The sequence below is a fragment of the Carcharhinus amblyrhynchos genome, chromosome 16 (genome assembly GCF_965287045.1).
Source record: "Carcharhinus amblyrhynchos chromosome 16, sCarAmb.v2.hapA, whole genome shotgun sequence".
Lineage (NCBI taxonomy): Eukaryota > Metazoa > Chordata > Chondrichthyes > Carcharhiniformes > Carcharhinidae > Carcharhinus > Carcharhinus amblyrhynchos.
Window position 1 is genome coordinate 62,212,570 of NC_137339.1, and position 19,245 is coordinate 62,231,814.

Below are 19,245 nucleotides of genomic sequence, written 5' to 3' on the forward strand. Positions count from 1 at the left end.
TCACCATTATTTCAACGACCGAAAATTAAATCGAAAGAACGCAGTGGGGCCAAATTGCGGACCCCAAAATCAAGTGTGTCTAACCTGTAACATGCAAAAAATTTCCAGTCCCCGTTGTCGTTTAACTGATCTTGAAAACCAGCACGAGTAAGTCAGTGAGAGCAGGCGCAATGTTACCTTTCTACCACGTTCCGGTTCAGACAACTGGTCACTTCAGTCTTCCACAGATCGCAGTAATCAACAAAGAATCAAACCGCTAGTTATTCCACTGCTTCCGTCACTGATATTGCAAAAAAAAATTAATCAGCATTGTCCTTAAGGATTTCATTGTAACTTTGCTTCTTGAAATACTTGTTTGTATAATTCGTAATATTGCCACACAAATTATTCCCAGAAGCTGTTTCTTTTTTTTTATCGAGACAATCATACTCATTTCAATGGATACTCTATCAGGCAAAATGTTAACCGCTACATCATACTTACCATAACTCGGAAGGATATGATGTGGAGGTGCCAGCGTTGGACTGGAGTAGGCACAATAAGCTTTCGGAGAGTTGTTCCTTCCATCAACCTGATCAAGGACCAACGCTCTGAAAGATGTTTTTTTTTCAAACGGACCTGTTGGATTTTACCCGGATATTTTGAGACATTTTAGCAGGAAAGATATGATCAGGAAGAATTCATATTTTCCCAATCTTCTTCTCAGTACCAGGGCTCTTCCGTTGTGCAAGGACATTACATCACAGACCTGCAAATGTATGACGTTACTGGTTTCACTAGAAAGTTGATCTGCGGCCAATTTTGCCAGAGCTATTCGCAAGTTTCCAGATATGCTCACAGCAAATTTCAAAGAACGCTGCAAAACAACCGCTACAATGCGGATTCTGAAATATCAACTGTAGCCTATGGGAAACAAACCACTAGATCATTGAAAGTAGCTTACTGACCCACTGGTCTGTTCCATATATATAGCGAGAATCATGCGCCTTTGAAAGTCAGGGGCGCCTTCAAGTTTTCGTGAAGAGCTGACGAATGCGACCCTGTTGTTTGGGGGCATGTTTCCATCTTTTGTCCAATGCCAGAGCATAGACGACTGTCACAATTTGGCTGTCATGGTGGCGCCCGTACGTTTCGAAAAGGCTTACTGACAATTGGAGCGCAAATTACATTTATGAAAACAGACCGACATCAAAAAGCCAATGCGTATAACCTTAGACCAATACACAACCCAATACAGGAAAACAATGCACGGAATACATACTTCTTTTTTCAGCGATAAAATATGCAATTATTTGTATTACCGACAGTAATATGTAGTGTAGCGACGTTTTTATGTGGATAGATTACTTTGATTCGTTTCTCGGGAGGTACTATTTTACTGAGAACACTCGTCTCTTCGAAATCAATCTTTTTTTGCCAGAACAGGAAATAATTTGCATGAATGATTTTTTTTTAATTGTTATTGTCGCCGTAATTACGAGAGTCTTGATTGTAATGCATGAACAAATATTGTAGTTTACTTTTGAAGATGTCATCATCAGTATTTCCAGCCTCCCCACCCACCCCCCCCCCACGCCCCCCTCACTTAAACATCTTCCGCCTCGTGACAATCTCCGTCCAGTTTTGTGGCATTTCTGTTTCTTATACTGTGTTTGCATCAGAGCCTATTGTTTTAGGTCAATCCGTGACTTGCCACCTTGCCTTCCGACTCATTTTAACGACAATTTTACAAACATTCCTAAACATAGCAACCACTCATCAGCATTCACGTTGTGCCGTTACTTTGTGCCTCCCTAGTTTCGCATTTACCGCGCCCTAAAGATCTGCTGGAATATGTATGTTTTTTTTCGGCACCTCTCAGGAAACATTAACTTCGATTAGATCGGTATACTGCGGCGGGATCAATCCGACAAAACGATAGCTAATGTCATCTATGGATTAGAATGCTATTGGTACTTGAATAACAGCTTGATAGGGTTATTATAAATAGGGTTCGATGATTTTTTTAAACATGTAAATTCAGAGTTAAGTACCTAGATCGGGCCTCACACGAGAGATCCGCCATTCTGCAGTTCGCGTAGCGGAATTTCGGACTCCACTCTAAGTGAGCGCTCCTCTATAGTACCTTGCGCACCAGAGAAACCACACACACACGGTTATCCAGTCCCTCCTCCTCCCGCAATGAGGGGATCCGACCCAACTTACCCATGTCTCGACCCCGAATGCGCTCTCAACAAAAGTGACATGTCTTCAGAAATGATTGCATCCCCTCACAGTCTCACCCGCGCCTCTTCACAATCTCTCTCCCTGAAGAACAGAAAACTACGCCGCAACAACAGCAAAGCCATATCGAGGCGTTACGTGTCGTTAGTGCTGATCCGAAGTTTACTGTCACTTCCTGCAGCCGCACTTGTGCTATGTTCCGTCAATCGCAAATGACATTGATCGCCAGTATTAAAAATTTTCGGCAGACTTTCTTTTTTTCATGTTTGGCTCTTTGATGATTTTTCCCCCTTTTCCTGCTTATATCAGTGTCAAACGACTCTCTTGTAACACATCATGACGTTCGAATATTCAATGGAAAATACCGAAAAAAAAACGTCACACACTAATTTCTACTTACGGACTTTCCTGTTACCCATGTTCATAACTTTTCATCAAGTTAGCCTCGATGGTTAAGTATGCACGAAAGATGCACTTTTACTTCAGTTAGATTTCAGAGATTGGCATATAAGAGTGCGCACATTGGAACAGGTGAGCATATCAACAACAACTGAATATGCTGAAAAACCGTTCTCTCTCCTTTGTGCCTGATTCCAGTTCTGCATTGTCACTTACCCTGAAGAATCTTTGACTCTCTTGACGTGCACGTATCTACTTACCTCAGTCGCAATTGTGTAATATGACGCCATCTGTGCCGCCTTACTTAACAGATAATTCCAAAGTCAGACCATACTCCCAGGAAATCAACCATGGTTCTCTCAATATCCAGAAAGCCATGCGATAAGTTTTAAAGCCTTCATATTTTGACGGGTTACATATTTCAGAATTCCACGAGATCGTCTATAATGATAATAATGTAGAGCATAAGTCTCGAGCGGAGTAAGGGCAATTTCAGGCTATTTATTTATATGTGATTATGATTGGATGAACCCCCATTCAACGCACTACCCCTGCACCTTCACCAAAGCCACTCTAATTAAGAAATGCCAACACAAGTGGCGCCTCGAAATTATGGAACAATTTAGGATCGAATTGTTTCCGTCCCGACAACCCACCCTCTTCTCAACCCCAGTGGAAGCAAGAAAAACTTAATCAACCTAAAATCATAAAATAGCATGCAATGCCCAGATGTTGATCATATCAATATTATATACAGTCCAGATATTAACCATATGCTGAGCCACTGCCAATATGTTCACAACCTTTCTTAAATGGGCAGACCGAGCACGATACTTGATGGTCCTTAGGGCCACATTCGTGTCTCTTTTTGTGAAGACTCATTTTGTGATGGAGGCTGAAGAACATATATTGGAGAATGCTAGCAGCAACGAAATTCGGTTTCATGGAAACATTGCAGATCCTGGACTGTGTTCTTTGGAATTATTAAATAATTAAAATAAATAACAACAAAAAAAACTGGCCGAAAACTTAGACAAAATCATTTTTGACAGAATCATTTTCGGCAAACCCCGAAAGCTTGTGGGTTGAGAATCATATAAACTGGTTGGTTTTTAACCTGGTGTTGTGAGGCTTCGTATTGTGAGTACCCCAGTCCAACGCCGGCATTTCCACATCATTGAGACTTCATATTTGGATGTGCACGAGCATTGGCAATTTTTCCAATGCGCCAGAATATGTCCTTATTTCCTTGGCAAGTTTATCCGCAAAGCAGAATATGGGATTCCGTGAGACAAAACATGTGTTGAAATGGGAATATATTATCAGGGGTAAGTGATACGGGCGGTGAATATTCTTACAGCTTCTTTGTGGGCGGGAGTTTCAACCCTCGATTTTCAATGTGTGGAAGAGGGAGTGAGAGAGATCAGGACAAATTAATACAATGTGAAATGTGCTGAATGGAGTATTGCAGATTTTGCAATACGTCGGCTGTCCCACGACGCATGTCGTGGTTAAATAAAACGACCACACAATGTCAGCTGTCAAACTATTTGATAGCCTCACTCTGCTGGAAACATTTTTCATTGCTTTTTAAATTGATTGAATCTTAACATCTGAAACCATTGTGCACATCAGAGTTGATGTTTCAAGTAAACTAGGACTGTTCATTTGAAATCTTTTTTTAGAGCAATTGGGTTCTCCATCAGAATACAACGGGCAATTTCGTCGTTGTTCCCCTATCATTCAATTGCAGCAGAATAAAACGACTATTGGAGTTGTGTGATTGACTGAGCATGTAAGAGTGAAGGAGAGAAAATGAAAAGGTAAGTCCAAAGGTTCCTGAGTGTGTTATATCTTGCCATCAAGTATTTTTGTTCTGCTGAGTTGTTGAATGATCTGCCAAATAAATGGCAGTTTGAATGGGCCCTACAAAGAGAATGTCTTTCACAATCAGTTCTCTATGAGTAAATAAGCGAGTGTGGGATATTGGAAGACTGTGCACATGTCAGTGCCTGTGCGCATGTGGTGTGTGCATGAATGTGTGTGTGTGTGTGTTTCGATTTCCAAATTAAATTTGGTGGGCTACCACAACATCCAGCCTGAAATATCTTATTACCAATGAGCAGTTTTGTAAAAAAAAGTGACAAAACCTAATTCATGTCTCAATTTACTTTCACTTTCAAAACAAAATGCGACATCTATACCACCTACTTTCCTAATTTGAGCCGAAGGAGAGATTGTGTTTTAGGCTGTGTAGAATGTTTCACACAATATAATGAGGAAATCGTAATCAATAATTCAATTACATGAGGCTAAAACTGTTGATTTTTTTTTTCAGAGCTAGAGAAATTGAGACAAGGGTTAAATCAAAGAGGTAATTGCGTGCTTGGAATAGTCGGTCTCTTTTTTGAATTATCACTGCTAATTTTAATTTTTGTACATCTTACAAGTGAAAAAATACGATGCAAAGCCTTCCGCAATCAAAATACATTTTTCCTCTCTATGAGATACCCCGAGTGTTTCAGGCATTTTACTTATTTCTTGCTGAATTAAACTTTATTCTTCCCATTCCAAGGGGAGAGTGATCATTGTATGGTGGAGTTTCTGGTACAGATGGGGGAGGAGAAAGTGGGTTCCCGGACACGCGTCCTTTGTTTGAATAGAGGGGAGTACGGTAGGATGAGAGAAGAATTGGCGAATGTGGACTGCGGGAGCGCGTTGGAGGGAGGGTCTGTTGAGGAGCAGTGGAGGATCTTTAAGGAGATCTTTCTTGGTGCTCAGCGGAAATTTATCCCGATGGTCAAAAAGGATAGTAGGAGGAGAGGTAATAAGCCGTGGATAACGAAGGAGGTGAAGGGAAGTGTTAAACTAAAAGCGGAGGAATTTAGAGTAGCTAAGAGTAGTGGGCGAGAAGAGGATTGGGAGAAGTTCAAATGTCAACAAAGATTGACAAAGAAGTTGATAAAGAAGGGTAGGAGAAACTATGAAGCTGGGCTAGCGCTTAATATAAAAAAGGATAGCAAGAGTTTTTATAAATATATAAAACGGAAGAGGCTGGCTAGGGTGAACGTTGGTCCTTTAGAGGATGAGAAAGGGGACCTAGTGGTAGGGGATGGGGATATGGCTAAGGTATTGAATAACTTTTTTGTTTCTGTCTTCACGGAGGAGGACGTGAATAATTTGCCGGGTGTTAGCGATGGAAAGGTGGTAGGACTGGGGGGTCTTAATGACATTACTGTTACTAGAGAGGCGGTGCTCAACAGACTGGAGGGGCTGATTATGGACAAGTCCCCAGGACCGGATGGAATGCATCCGAGGGTTCTGAAAGAAATGGCAGAGGTGATAGTGGATGCCTTGGTGGTTATTTTCCAAATGTCGCTGGATTCCGGGGAAGTGCCGGATGATTGGAAAACGGCTAATGTTACGCCGTTGTTTAAAAAGGGTGCCAGGCAAAAGGCGGGGAATTATAGGCCGGTTAGTTTAACGTCTGTGGTAGGTAAAATGTTAGAATCTGTCATTAAGGAGGAAATTGCAAGGCATCTTGAAGGGAATTGCTTGACAGAGCAGACGCATCACGGTTTCATTAAAGGGAAGTCGTGTCTGGCAAATTTACTAGAGTTCTATGAGGATGTGTCTAGGGCGGTGGATAGAGGAGAGAACATAAGAACATAAGAAATAGGAGCAGGAGTAGGCCATCTAGCCCTTCGAGCCTGCCCCGCCATTCAATAAGATCATGGCTGATCTGTCGTGGCTCAGTTCCACTTTCCCGCCCTCTCCCCATAACCCTTAATCCCCTCTCTTATCAAAAACCCATCAACCCGCGTCTTAAAAATATTTAGCGAGGCAGCCTCCACCACTTCAACGGGCAGAGAATTCCAGATATTCACCACCCTTTGAGTGAAGAAGTTCCTCCTCAACTCCGTTCTAAACCGCCCCCCCTTTATCTTGAGGCTGTGCCCCCTAGTCCTACTGTCTTTTTTGAGCGGGAAGAGTCTCTCCACCTCTATCCTATCGATCCCATTCATCATCTTATACGTCTCAATGAGATCTCCCCTCATTCTTCTAAACTCTAACGAGTAGAAGCCTAGTTTATTCAGCGTCTCCTCATAGCTCAACCCCCTCAACTCCGGTATCAGCCTAGTAAACCTCCTCTGCACTCCCTCCAAGGCCAAAATATCCTTGCGCAGGTGCGGCGCCCAAAACTGCACACAGTACTCCAGCTGCGGCCTCACCAATGCCCTATACAGCTGCAGCAAGACCTCCCTACTTTTATATTCAATCCCCCTCGCTATGAAGGCCAGCATCCCATTCGCCTTCCTGACCACCTGAGAGCCGGTGGATGTGGTCTTTCTCGATTTTCAGAAGGCGTTTGACAAACTGTCTCACAAGAAGTTATTGCAGAAGGTCGAGGGACATGGAGTTGGGGGTAGGGTGTTAGCGTGGATAGAGGATTGGTTGTCAAATAGGAGGCAGAGAGTGGGGGTCAACGGGTGCTATTCGGATTGGCGGATGGTGACTAGTGGAGTGCCCCAGGGGTCGGTGCTGGGGCCTCAGCTTTTTACCATTTATATAGATGATCTGGAGGAGGGAACCGAGTGTAGAGTGTCGAAATTTGCTGATGACACCAAGATTGGGGGAACGGCAAATTGTGCGGAGGGTGTGGAGAGTCTGCAGAAGGATCTAGATAGGCTGGGCGAATGGGCCAGGAAATGGCAAATGGAATTTAATGTTGGCAATGGGATGGATAGGATAGAGGTGGAGAGACTCTTCCCGCTCAGAAAGGACAGTAGGACTAGGGGGCACAGCCTCAAGATAAGGGGGGGGGGGGGGGGGCGGCGTTTAGAACGGAGTTGAGGAGGAACTTCTTCACTCAAAGCGTGGTGAATCTCTGGAATTCTCTGCCCGTTGAAGTGGTGGAGGCTGCCTCGCTAAATATTTTTAAGACGCGGGTTGATGGGTTTTTGATAGGAGAGGGGATTAAGGGTTATGGGGAGAGAGCGGGAAAGTGGAACTGAGCAGCTACAGATCAGCCATGATCTTATTGAATGGCGGGGCAGGCTCGAAGGGCTAGATGGCCTACTCCTGCTCCTATTTCTTATGTTCTTATATTCTTATGATTCAATTCATTACGATTCTAACTTGATGCTTAAGGTAAGTTCCTGAGAATCAACATCAAATAGCAAAAATGAGCATCGTCATCTTGGAATGTTTAACATTGCACCTTACAATGTGTCCATGTATGAGTGATTATCTAAGAAAGATAAGGCAGGCGGGATTTTACTGGAAGGGAACTGGTGGAGTCGTGTGATTAACTGAGCATGTGAAAGTGAAGGAGAGAATATGAGAAGATAAATGCAAATGTGTCTGAGTGCCTTATACCTTGTTTTCACTTGCCATCACGTATGTTTGATCTGCTGAATTGTTGAGTGATCTCGCAAATGAGTGGCGGTTGGAATGGGCACGAGAAAGAGATTGACTGTCAGAACCAGTTCTCTGTGAATGAATGAGTGTGGGATATTGGATGTCTGTGCACATATCCGTGTCTGTCGCATGTGACATGAGCATGTGTGTGTGTGTGTGTGTGTGTGTGCGTGTGTGTGTGTTTGTCTGCGTGTTTTGATTCCCAAGTTAAATTAGGTCGGCTACCAAAATATTAAGCCCTCTGGGCACAGATATTGAAAGTGCATCTTAATGACTTCTGTGCAGTGATAGCAAGTGCCACATGCATTATATTGTTGACCAAAACAGCAATGTATAAATTGAGTTGGGTAGATTAAGTGATTGGAGAAGACTCAGGAAAAGGAATTTCCTTTGGATCAGTGAATCGTTATAATTTCAGAGGAACGTTGGAAAATAAAATTAACATTTACGTCGGGGAAAACTACAGAGTGTTTTGTTGGAGAGAGATCCTGCTGTCATGGTGCACGAGTCGCAGAAACTAGTGCGCAGGTGGAGCAGATAATAAGAATTTCATCTTGAAACTTGACAGTTACTAACACCAAAAATTTCAAAAGCAGTGACGTGTTGTCTGCAGGTGCGCAAAGCATTATGAAGTTAACATGTAGAGAACTGTTTAAAATTGTGTTCACGTTAAGTGTGCAAAAGCGTATTGCATTGAAAATAAGAACATAAGAAATAGGAGCAGGAGTAGGTCATTGAGCCCTTCGATCCTGTCCCGCCATTCAGTAAGATCATGGCTGATCTGAAGTGAATCAGTTCCACTTTTCCAGCTTTCTCCCCATAACCCTTAATTCCATTGTCTGTCAGAAATCTATCCACCCGTGACTTAAATATATTCAACGAGGCAGCCTCCACCACTTCAAAGGGCAGAGAATTCCAGAGATTCAGCACCGTTTGAGTGAGGAAGATCCTCCTCAACTAGTTCTAAACTGCCCCCCATCCCCACCCACAGTCACCTTATTTTGAGGCTGTGCCCTCTAGTTCTGGTATCATTTCCAAGCGGGAAGAATCTCTCTAACTCTACCGTATCTACCCCCTCCAACATCTTGTAATTCTCTATAGGATACCCCCTCAGCCTTCTAAACTCATTGAAGGTGATGCAAATGAGATATATGACACTCAGTCCAGAGTTGAAATAATTGTCTTACAAAAATAGTTTGGTCAATTTAGGTCTAATCGACCTAGCATTTGGAAGATTGAAAGGAGATCCGTTTTTACTTGATGTGCAAAATGATAAAGCATGTTGGCATATTAAAAGTGCAGATTGTGTACGTCAACATAGAACTCAATGTCATTGTGTCAGGATTTGGGGGTACGAATTGAAGGCAGATTCTAGGAGAAATTACTTCGCTCAAAACGTCAAGGTCTGTGGAATTAATACCAAAGTGTGAGGTGGATGCTCGGAAAATGAGTAAGATTTTGGAATACATAGACAGACGTTTACTTCGTAAAGGGTTTGAAGGGTTATGGTGAATAAAAATGTTTTGCGGCCAGCAAGAAATCAGCCATGAACCTACGAAATCGCAGATCATGTTCTAAGGGTATAGTTACGTTCTCTTGTTTTTTTTTGTGGTCTGTTGATCTGCAGAACAGGTGTGCAAGTGAAATTTAAAATGATGCAATGAAGTTCTACAGTTATGAATTGTTCTGACTGATCAGAAACATGCATATTTTTTTCGTTTTTTTTGAGGCTGCGGAAATTTTGCAATAATTTTCCCATGAACTCTATTAAGGCAATTGGTGACATTTTTTGATGCAAAGGGACAAAACTTGCATGGGAGTTAGTGCAAAAACAAAATTTTATCAAACATTTACCAGATATGAGGACCATCATTTACATGAATGGATGGGAGATGATAACAACAGTTTCCATGTACAAAATAAGGCATAAGTTGAGGCATGATGGGGATATAAAAGGCGGGCGGGCGGGGGGAGGGGTGGGGGGCACTCCAAGTTTTAATTTCACGACAAATAAACGGAGAAACATTTGCAATATGTTATCGTTTTCATTCAGCATGTGTTTGAGATATGGATCACACATCAAACCCCAGTGTTTCATTACAGCGGAGGATATCAGTGTACTCTAAATTTTAGGAACCACTCCCCTGTTCACATCACCCCTCCCCACCACTAGCAAAAAAAAACTTTAATCGCAGCTGCCCTCTTGATCCTCAAAGTTTGTAATTTTCGAGAAGCTTAGCTTCAGATTTGAGGACTCCGCATGGTTGTGTTGAGTAATCCCTGTAGGAAATCCACACATGCACGAATTTGGAACGTTGAATTGACGATGAAACATTAGCAAAAGGAATGAGGAGGAAGGCTCCGAAGGAAGAAGCTTTCTTTTCTATTTTCTAAGACAAGACACATGCTACTTTTTTACGTGGTTTGGATAATTGCGTGGCGCAGGAAACAATTCAAAATGCATTATGAATAGTGAACATTGAATGTTGACAACGAAGTTGCCCATATAGTTCTTCCAAAACAAAGGGAGAAAAAATGTTAGTCCGCATGTGAAATCATTTTGATATCCGGGCTACTTTCTCATATCACTGTCATACATCATTGGTAAATTTTCCGCCGACATTCCCAGGTTTTTTAACAACTCGCAAGATAGAAACATATGGCAGCAAGTTCTCCTAAAATGCACACTCAACCCGACCGTAAGTCTTCGCCCCTGTACCACCAACATCCACCTCCCCCACACCTCCGCCGCACGCCCACCCTCCACTCCCTCCCCTACGCCCCCCCCCCCCCCCCCCCACACACACACACACACATATACACTCACACAAACAAATCCTCTGCATTATTTCCCTGGACCCAACGATCCAATTCCAACTGACGACTCTGACCTGTCGCTCACCGGCTCAACGCTTTGTACAAAATCCCGTGGGCTCTACCCCCCAAAAATCATCCTCGTCTTCTGATCCAGCTAGCCGTCACACCAACATGCAAATTCCGACAGCAAATACACGACAACAAATCTCCAGACAGAAAACGCCTTTGGCCATCAATGGAGTTCGAGTTCTTCGTACACCCGACATTCTAAGCATGCATCCCACGAACAAAAGATGACCGAATCCAAAGGTCGACAAATGACATCAGATGAATCCAACTATCTCAAGCCGATATCTCCGCCCATCCCACGAAAATAATACACAACACTGTCGTTAAAGAAGACGTCAACACCATTCAATTAACTGTGAAAATTTGCTCATATATGGTTTGCCAACTACTTTGGACTGTTTCATGTTCATTGCATTGTGGCAAACACTGCAGCGCAAAAAGATGCGTGCCTTGCTTGGATTTGCCAACCTCTGGGCTCCGATGAGAATTTCAGTGCAAACCCGGTGCAGCTCTGGTCATTGGAAGTTTCTGGAAAGTTTCAAGTCCAAGGACGGGCAAAGTCAATATTGCATTCCCTGCTTTCGCTTTTCAGTGTGAATCTGGAACCATGGACCATTACGCCCTTGGAAATTTACACATTTTTTAGACCCCTGATTACTTCAACTACTTATTTCATTTAACACTAATGAGCATTTAAATTGACGCCTAATTATGCATGAAAAAATGAGCCATTTTCCAAGGCTATTGGCCACTCTGCAGGACCAGTATTCCTACGGATCATGACATGATCTTCAACAGAAATTATATGAAAAAAAGAGCAAATTGTACCGTTGTCAATGTTGCAAGTCCCATTCGTAATTTTGAAGGTACGTTGCATCGATCCAATGCAAGTGAAATAAAAGTGGCAATACCAGTAAAACTAATTAATTCCTTCATCACAAATTGAGTTTTTTTTTCTCACAGTGTAAGACGAATTTTCTGATGGTAATCTCCTGGGGTGCTCTGTACTTGTTGAACCTTACTCAACTAGTTCTTAGAATGTGAACAGCAGTAAGTAGTTAAAGAACAAAAAATGAATTTATGTGCTCATGCATGCATCAGGAAAGAGACACAGTCAATGAGGGCTGGCTGGCCTCTCCGGCACAATATTGCGTGGTAAACCTATTGTATTATTCTGAATACCTGAATATCATGCCGAGTCTCGTCAATCAGACTAGATGGCCTAATCACAATAATCAACATTATTATATTAGCCAATAACTGATCTGATGCTACATATCTATACTATCCCCCATCACAGAGTCAGAGAAAAGGAAACAACATCTGAAAGGTAACAAAACGACAATAATATATGTAATGGTGTCTCACAAATTGAATAATGCTGACTTTTGCGGTGAAATAGTGGTACAATTTGCGGTGAAATTCTAACTGAGCGCAGACAAGTGATAGCTGTTTGCCTTTACTTCAGCTGCCCATATTTACATCCCTTAAGAGTAAATAGGAGAATGTGAGCCATTTGAACTGGTGGTATGGTACGATATGAAGGATTATACATGGAAGATCCTACCACTGATATTAATCACAGAGAGGTATTTCAATATGAAAACAATGCCTCATGGACACTTTGACGAAGGCAAGTCTGAATTACAAGATCTAAACCACAATGCCTCAAAGATGATAATTGATGTAACTCATATTGTTGCATCCTGAAAATGACTTTGCAACCTGACTTAAAGCAAGTGTGACAATTGCGAGAATCTTCATGCAAAATTTAATTCCAACTTAAAAGAACTACACATTGCAAATATATTAATTGTGACATTCACAATTTCATTGAATTTCCCCATGCCAAAGCATTGAACTCGTTTGCTTTAATTCGAAATCAGCTGAATGATGCGTCTGCGAACTCGAACGTCCTGGTTTTCTTGTTTTTTTTTCACATTCTCGGTGAGAGACAACGACACAACAGTTGCATTTATTCATCGTATTACAAATGTTACGATTATTTTTGCTACCCTTCGAATGCCATTGAGTGTTTTTTTTCTTGCGTGCATTTGTGAAAAAAAAAATAAAAACAGGCATAATTCATTCATCTGAAGGATTTTTTTTTCAATCCTTCACGTCTATCGGTATGTTTTGTTTATACAGTTCTGATCTCCCATTTCATCCTCAGAACAAATCGTTCTTTCATCGGGGATTTTTTATTATTTTTATGACTATGAACGAGCTTTGGATAAAATATGTCCAGATCACAAATACACATTTTCTCGGGGAAGTGCATCCACTGATCAGGATAGGCTAATTTACTAATAACCACCTGGCATAGGCGTCATGCATTGTTTCCTCTTAGCTACATGTGTAAATAGTTTTGTAAACCCACACCATCAAAAACTTTGAAGCCGAAGACTTCAGCGTTATCTCTTTATTTTTTGTAATGGCTCTGGGGGCTAGAATCATTCATTCTTCCGGCGATCAGTACCAGGGAAATGTTCTTGACTTCGTGTTTGTGTAACTTAAACTGTATTAAAAAAATGAAAGTCAAATATATATCATTCTATGCAATTTGAAAAACGGTGCAAAAGATAAACATCAAACACTTCAAAAATTATGCGATTAGTTTATTTTAATGACAGCGAAAAACTTCCCATGTTTAGGAGAATGGCAGGTACAGTGAAAAGCCGTGTGCGATCCAACCAGTTTAGCGTTGCATTAAAACTGTACTTATTTTGCGATCTCATTCCAATTTTGAATAATAACTTCCTGATCGATCTGTCAAATAGCTACTCTTTAATCTACTGTTTAATTTTGAATTAACAAATACATGCAATAGGGACCTTTATTTGCAGTCACGTTTCATGAGCATCAATTCATATTTGCCAATCACACTCGTTGAATGCGTTAACCATGTCCATCCCGTGCTAAACATCCCAGCCAACAATGCGTTTTTGCAAATCTATCCGGACTTTCCCCATAGGTGTACTTAAAACTTAAAAGAAATCACTATGCCACGTTTGAATTAGAAACTGAATCAGTGAATGCATGAACAATAAATCTTATTAAATTTTGAAATTTCAGAAAAAAACTTCCGAGAAGTGATCGGTTCTTCAAGATAATCCATATTCAATGAGTGAATGACTATGTGCTGAGTATAACATTGATCAGTAAAACAGACAAAAATAGTTCCTTTGTAGGAGCAGGCGAATGAACAACATAAGGTAACTGTTGCGCTCTGTTCTTCCTTGCACCGGTGAATGTTCAAGCAGTTTGAAGGTATCTGTGGTTGAATATGTTTCATACCTTAAACAGCGCTGTTCTACAACGGAACGGATCTATTTGTGTGACGATGTTTCACAAAATTAAAACGAGTTAATATAGTATGCTAAATCTCAGTTAAATAGCTACGGGCCAGTTTCCCGGGCTGTTTTTGTTCTTTGTTCTTTGTAAGACACATAATTGTACTGTCGTAAGTTGCACACAGGGCAATGTGAAAGCCGGCCTGTATTCTCTGACTTCGGCTGTGGCAAGGACTCTCTGGTCTAACTGCAACGAATGGAAATTAGGCTGACTGCCATTGTTTTTTTTTTCCCTTCTCGTTGGAGCGATAACATGGTGAATGCGCGCAGAGGATTACAGATTATTTGAATACATTCATCAGAGCTCAGCCGCCTGTTTTGTCTTTTTGTAGATTTGGACAAACTGTTGCAAGACATAAGTTTTAAAGGTAACAATCAAGTATAAATTATTACTTCGTTGCAGGTGAATGATATTTAATGCTAGCTAATCAATAACAATTATATGAATAAATGATAATTTTGTCACTGGACCATATGCATGTTTATTATGGATAGAACGATTATTGTCAATGAAAGCACATTTAATTCATAACGTTGGAATAGTTCATGCTTGTTCGGAAGTCAAATGCATTGTCTACTGAATCGACAAGACAAGGATCCCTGAAATGCTTGGGGAGCGTCTCAGCAATAACTCCATTGGCAGATTGTCGTGCTTTTTCAAGTGAATTATAAACGTCGTCTACCTGGACACCTTCATCACTGACTTCAGGTATGAATTAATAACTCAATATATGATATATGTGATAAGGAACTTGACAGAATGCTGCAATTGTGTGCGTTGATGTGTAGTTAGATTGAATGAGTGAAACCGTGTGTGATTGCATTGCCTGTGTGTGAGGAACTGTGTTGATGAAATGATTTCAATGTGCTTAAGCGATTTTTTGCCTGATTTATGCTGTAATGGGTCATCCTGATCAACTCGCCGAGTAATCGTGTGATTTATTAAATTATGGCAGATTTGGAAGTTGTGTGTAATTAAATGTGCGCATATCCGAGTTTGTGTGTGTGTGTGTGTGTGTGTGTGTGAGTGTGTGTGTGCGTGTGTGTGTGTGTGTGTGTGTGTGTGTGTGTGTGTGTGTGGATATGTGAAACTTTTATTGTGAGAGAAGAGAATCTTGACATTCAATAGTCTATCATAACGCATTGCACCACTTAGAACAATTATGCACACATTGTCCTGGTTTGCAAAACATGAAGGAAGAAGCAGCCAAACGATCATTCCAGGGCTTCTGGACCTGGGCCAGGGGAGGTAAATCCTGTGACATATCAGATGAGGCGTTTGTGGCTTGATTTTTGCTGAATTAAGTCAGCAAGCAACTCAAGGAAATGATGATGGGCACACAATTGGCTCGATGACAGAAGACAGAAAATGATTGTAGAAGCATGTTTTTTTTTCAAACTGACGGCCAGTGACCAGTGGTATGCCTCAGGAATCGGTGCTGGGTCCACTTTTATTTGTCATTTATATTTAAGTTTGGATGAGAACTTAGTTCCTAAGTTTGCGGACGACATCAAGCATCGTGGTAAAGTGGACAGTGAAGAAGGTTATTTCGGGATGTAACATAATTTTGATAAATTGGGCCGTTTGTTGACGAGCGACAGATGGAGCTAGCTTAAATAAATGCGAGCTGAAGAATTTTTGTAGATCAAACTCGGGTAGGAGTTGTTCTGTTAATGGTAGAGCGTTGGGAAGAATTATCAAGTAAAGTGATTTAGGGAAGAAGGTACATTGCTCTTTGAAATTGGAGTCACAGGAGGACAGATTAGTGAAGAAAGCTTTCAGCATTCTTCTTTTCGTTGGTCAAAACATTGTATACAGGAGATGGGACATCTTAATGAAGTTGTACAAGAGATTGATAAGATCATTTTTGGAACACCGTGTAAACCGCTGCCCAATCAATTGTAAATTAAACTAGAATAAAAAAAAACTGTAGAAAATATTTACAAGGATGCCACCGGGACTTGATGATTTGAGTTAGAAGAGGAGGCTGGATAACTTGCGACATTTTTTTCCTTTGGAACGTAGGAGGCTTAGTGGTGATTTGTAGATGTCTATAAGTAATGAGGGGCACAGATAGCGAGAGACTCATTTTTGTTTCCGAAATGTAGGTGAATCTGAAACTAGAGGGCATTGATTTAAGATGAGAGGTGAGAGAGACAATAGGACCCAGAAGGCATTTCTTTTTCACAAAAAGGATGGTGAGTGTCTGGAACAACCTTCCACTAGTAATAGTAGAGGTCTATTGATAAGCATTCAGGGAGTTGCATGGTTATGATGATTATGGAGGGATATGGGTCAAATGCAGGCAATTGGAACTAGTTAGTAGTTAACAACAATAACGGGGTAGGGGTGTGGGAGGTGGGGGTAAGTTGGGCCAAAATGTATTTTTTCATGCTGCAAACTCCATGAGTTGGTTGAATTTGTGAATTTAAAACAGGGACGAAGAAACTGATTGGCGGCAGTCTCTGTGTTTCTCACACTCTAATCAATATTCACACACAATTACTTTATTTCCTGAAAAAATTTCAGCAACGTGTGAAGGAATCTGATACAGAACAAGTTCTGCTCCTGGCCAAAATGTTCCAGTACTGCTATAATATTGGTATTACCCGGCAATTTGGAAATTCTCTGTGCTTTAGGAGCAGGGCGGAACTAAACAGGTTCATGCCCAAGAGAACCAACTAGGCTGACGCCCGAGCAACCTACTCTTGATCATCAGGAAACTGCTTGAAGGGGACGTTAGCAGTGCAACCAGACATTATTTTCTCAGCAATAACATGTTTATTTCGGGTTCCCTCAAATTCACTCCGCTCCTGATCGCAATAAAACATTGACACAAACATGGAAAGAGAGCGAAAAACAAGAGTTGATGTGAATTTGTTTGTCCCTTACATCAGAGCAGTAGTTGTCTGAGTGTGGCTGCAAGAAGGTCTGTCAAGGTTGCGGTCATTGAGGAGCAGAAGAGAAGGCATCCAGTGTTTGGAGACATCCTCACTACAGATTATAATGGGTTTCTTTATTACAGGTCAGCCAATTCGGCTAAAGGAAATCATTGGCGGCGTTCCTCAGGATAGCGCCCTCAACCCAGACATCATCAGTATTTTTTTTATATCAATAAGTCTCTTTCTTGCATTCAAAAGTGGGGATGTCGGCTGATGGCGCCTGAAGTATTGAATAATTTCACGTTCAAATGAATTAATCCTGAATAATATCCTATCTACGTCTGAGATTTAGTAAGCAAAGTACAAAGCAATCAACGAGTGCAATAATAGATGATCTAAGCATCTACCCTCGACATTTCATGTCATCAGCATGTGTGAGTCAGCTGTGATCCGCATGTGCGGTGTTAGCATTCATAAGAGACTGATCTGGACATAAAAAAAAACAAAATAACATTGAAGATCAAGTCACGGATTACTCAACCCTGTAACTCAACGACTGATTGTTTAAAGACTATCCACCTCATACAATACACAAATAACGAGCGAAATTGAATACGCTCTTCACCTCTGAATAAATGTAACCCTGTCAATACTCATTAGAATTGACACCAATCTGTACGAATTATTCCTGTTGATTTCTACACTTGTAATTATATTGAGTCCCTTCAGTTCTGACTGGCGTGGCCGCACTTGGTGCATTGCAAGTAGTTCTCGTCGCAACGTTATCGAAAGAATGTGGAAGCATTGGAAAGGGTGCAGGGGAGATTTCCCAGGATGTTGCCTGGTATGGTGGGAAGGTCTTATGAGGAAAGGCTGAGGGACTCGAGAAAGTTTTCGTTGGAGAGAAGAAGGTTAAGATGTAACTTAATAGAGGCATATAAGATGATCAGAAGATTAGATAGGATGGGCAGTGACAGCCTTTTGTATTCCCCGGATGATAATGGCTAACACGAGGGGACATAGGTTAAATTTATGGGTAATAGATATAGGACAAATGTCAGAGGCAGGCTCTTTACTTAGAGTAGTAAGGGCGCGGAATGTCCTGCCTGCAACAATAGTGGACTCGTCAACATTAAGGACATTTAAGTATTCACTGGATAAACATTTGGATTACATTGGAATAGTGTAAGTTACATGGGCTTTAGATTGGTTTTCACAGATCGGCACAACATCGAGGACAGAAGGGCCTATACTGCAGTGTAATGTTCTATACTCTTTGTTCTGTGATAGTGACAAACCGTATGAGTCATCTACAATATGCACTTCAGGAACTCATCAATGTGCTTTACGGAGCAGCTTCCAAAGGGAAGTGAAATTGCAATCTAGTGGGACAAGAAAACAGGTAATTGAAAACGTCAGTACGTGGATCCCTCCAGGACTTTCACCATTACGACGTGGATATATATTAGTTGTGTTCCACTGACTCTTAGTTTGACTCTTGAAGCACTCTGCCTAATGGCAGTTGGTGAACCTGCAGCTGGACACGCAGCGATTGACGAAAAACCGTACATCACAGCCTTCTCAATGGCAATCGAGTATTGACAATACATGCTAATATACAGAGTCACTTGCGCATAAAATGATTGAATTATGTATACCCATTGGGTTCAAAGTGAATAATTTAATGTTTTCCAACCGAATGGTTTTCAAATCCCAAAGTTAAGGGTACAAATCCTCGTAACAGACATGATTTTGAAGTTGACCTATTAATAGGTCGGTTAAAAATTACAAAGAATGAATAGGAATGTCCGATTTGGTTTCAATGTAAGTGTAAATCTAATACAGCATACAACATGCAACATGTTTACTGTCTTTCCGTCATTTTGCAAAATATGATTGAAATGACTTGACACGTACAAATATAAATATCTATCTTGTGCTCTGATAGGTTCATTTTTGAGCGTGACAATGGTCACTGAAAGTATACTTGGCATGTAAACTGCCTAAATGCAATGTTTCTATTTAATTTTGGAGAGGAAGTAAATGGAACATCGGACAAGGGTTGAAAAGAAAAAAAAGA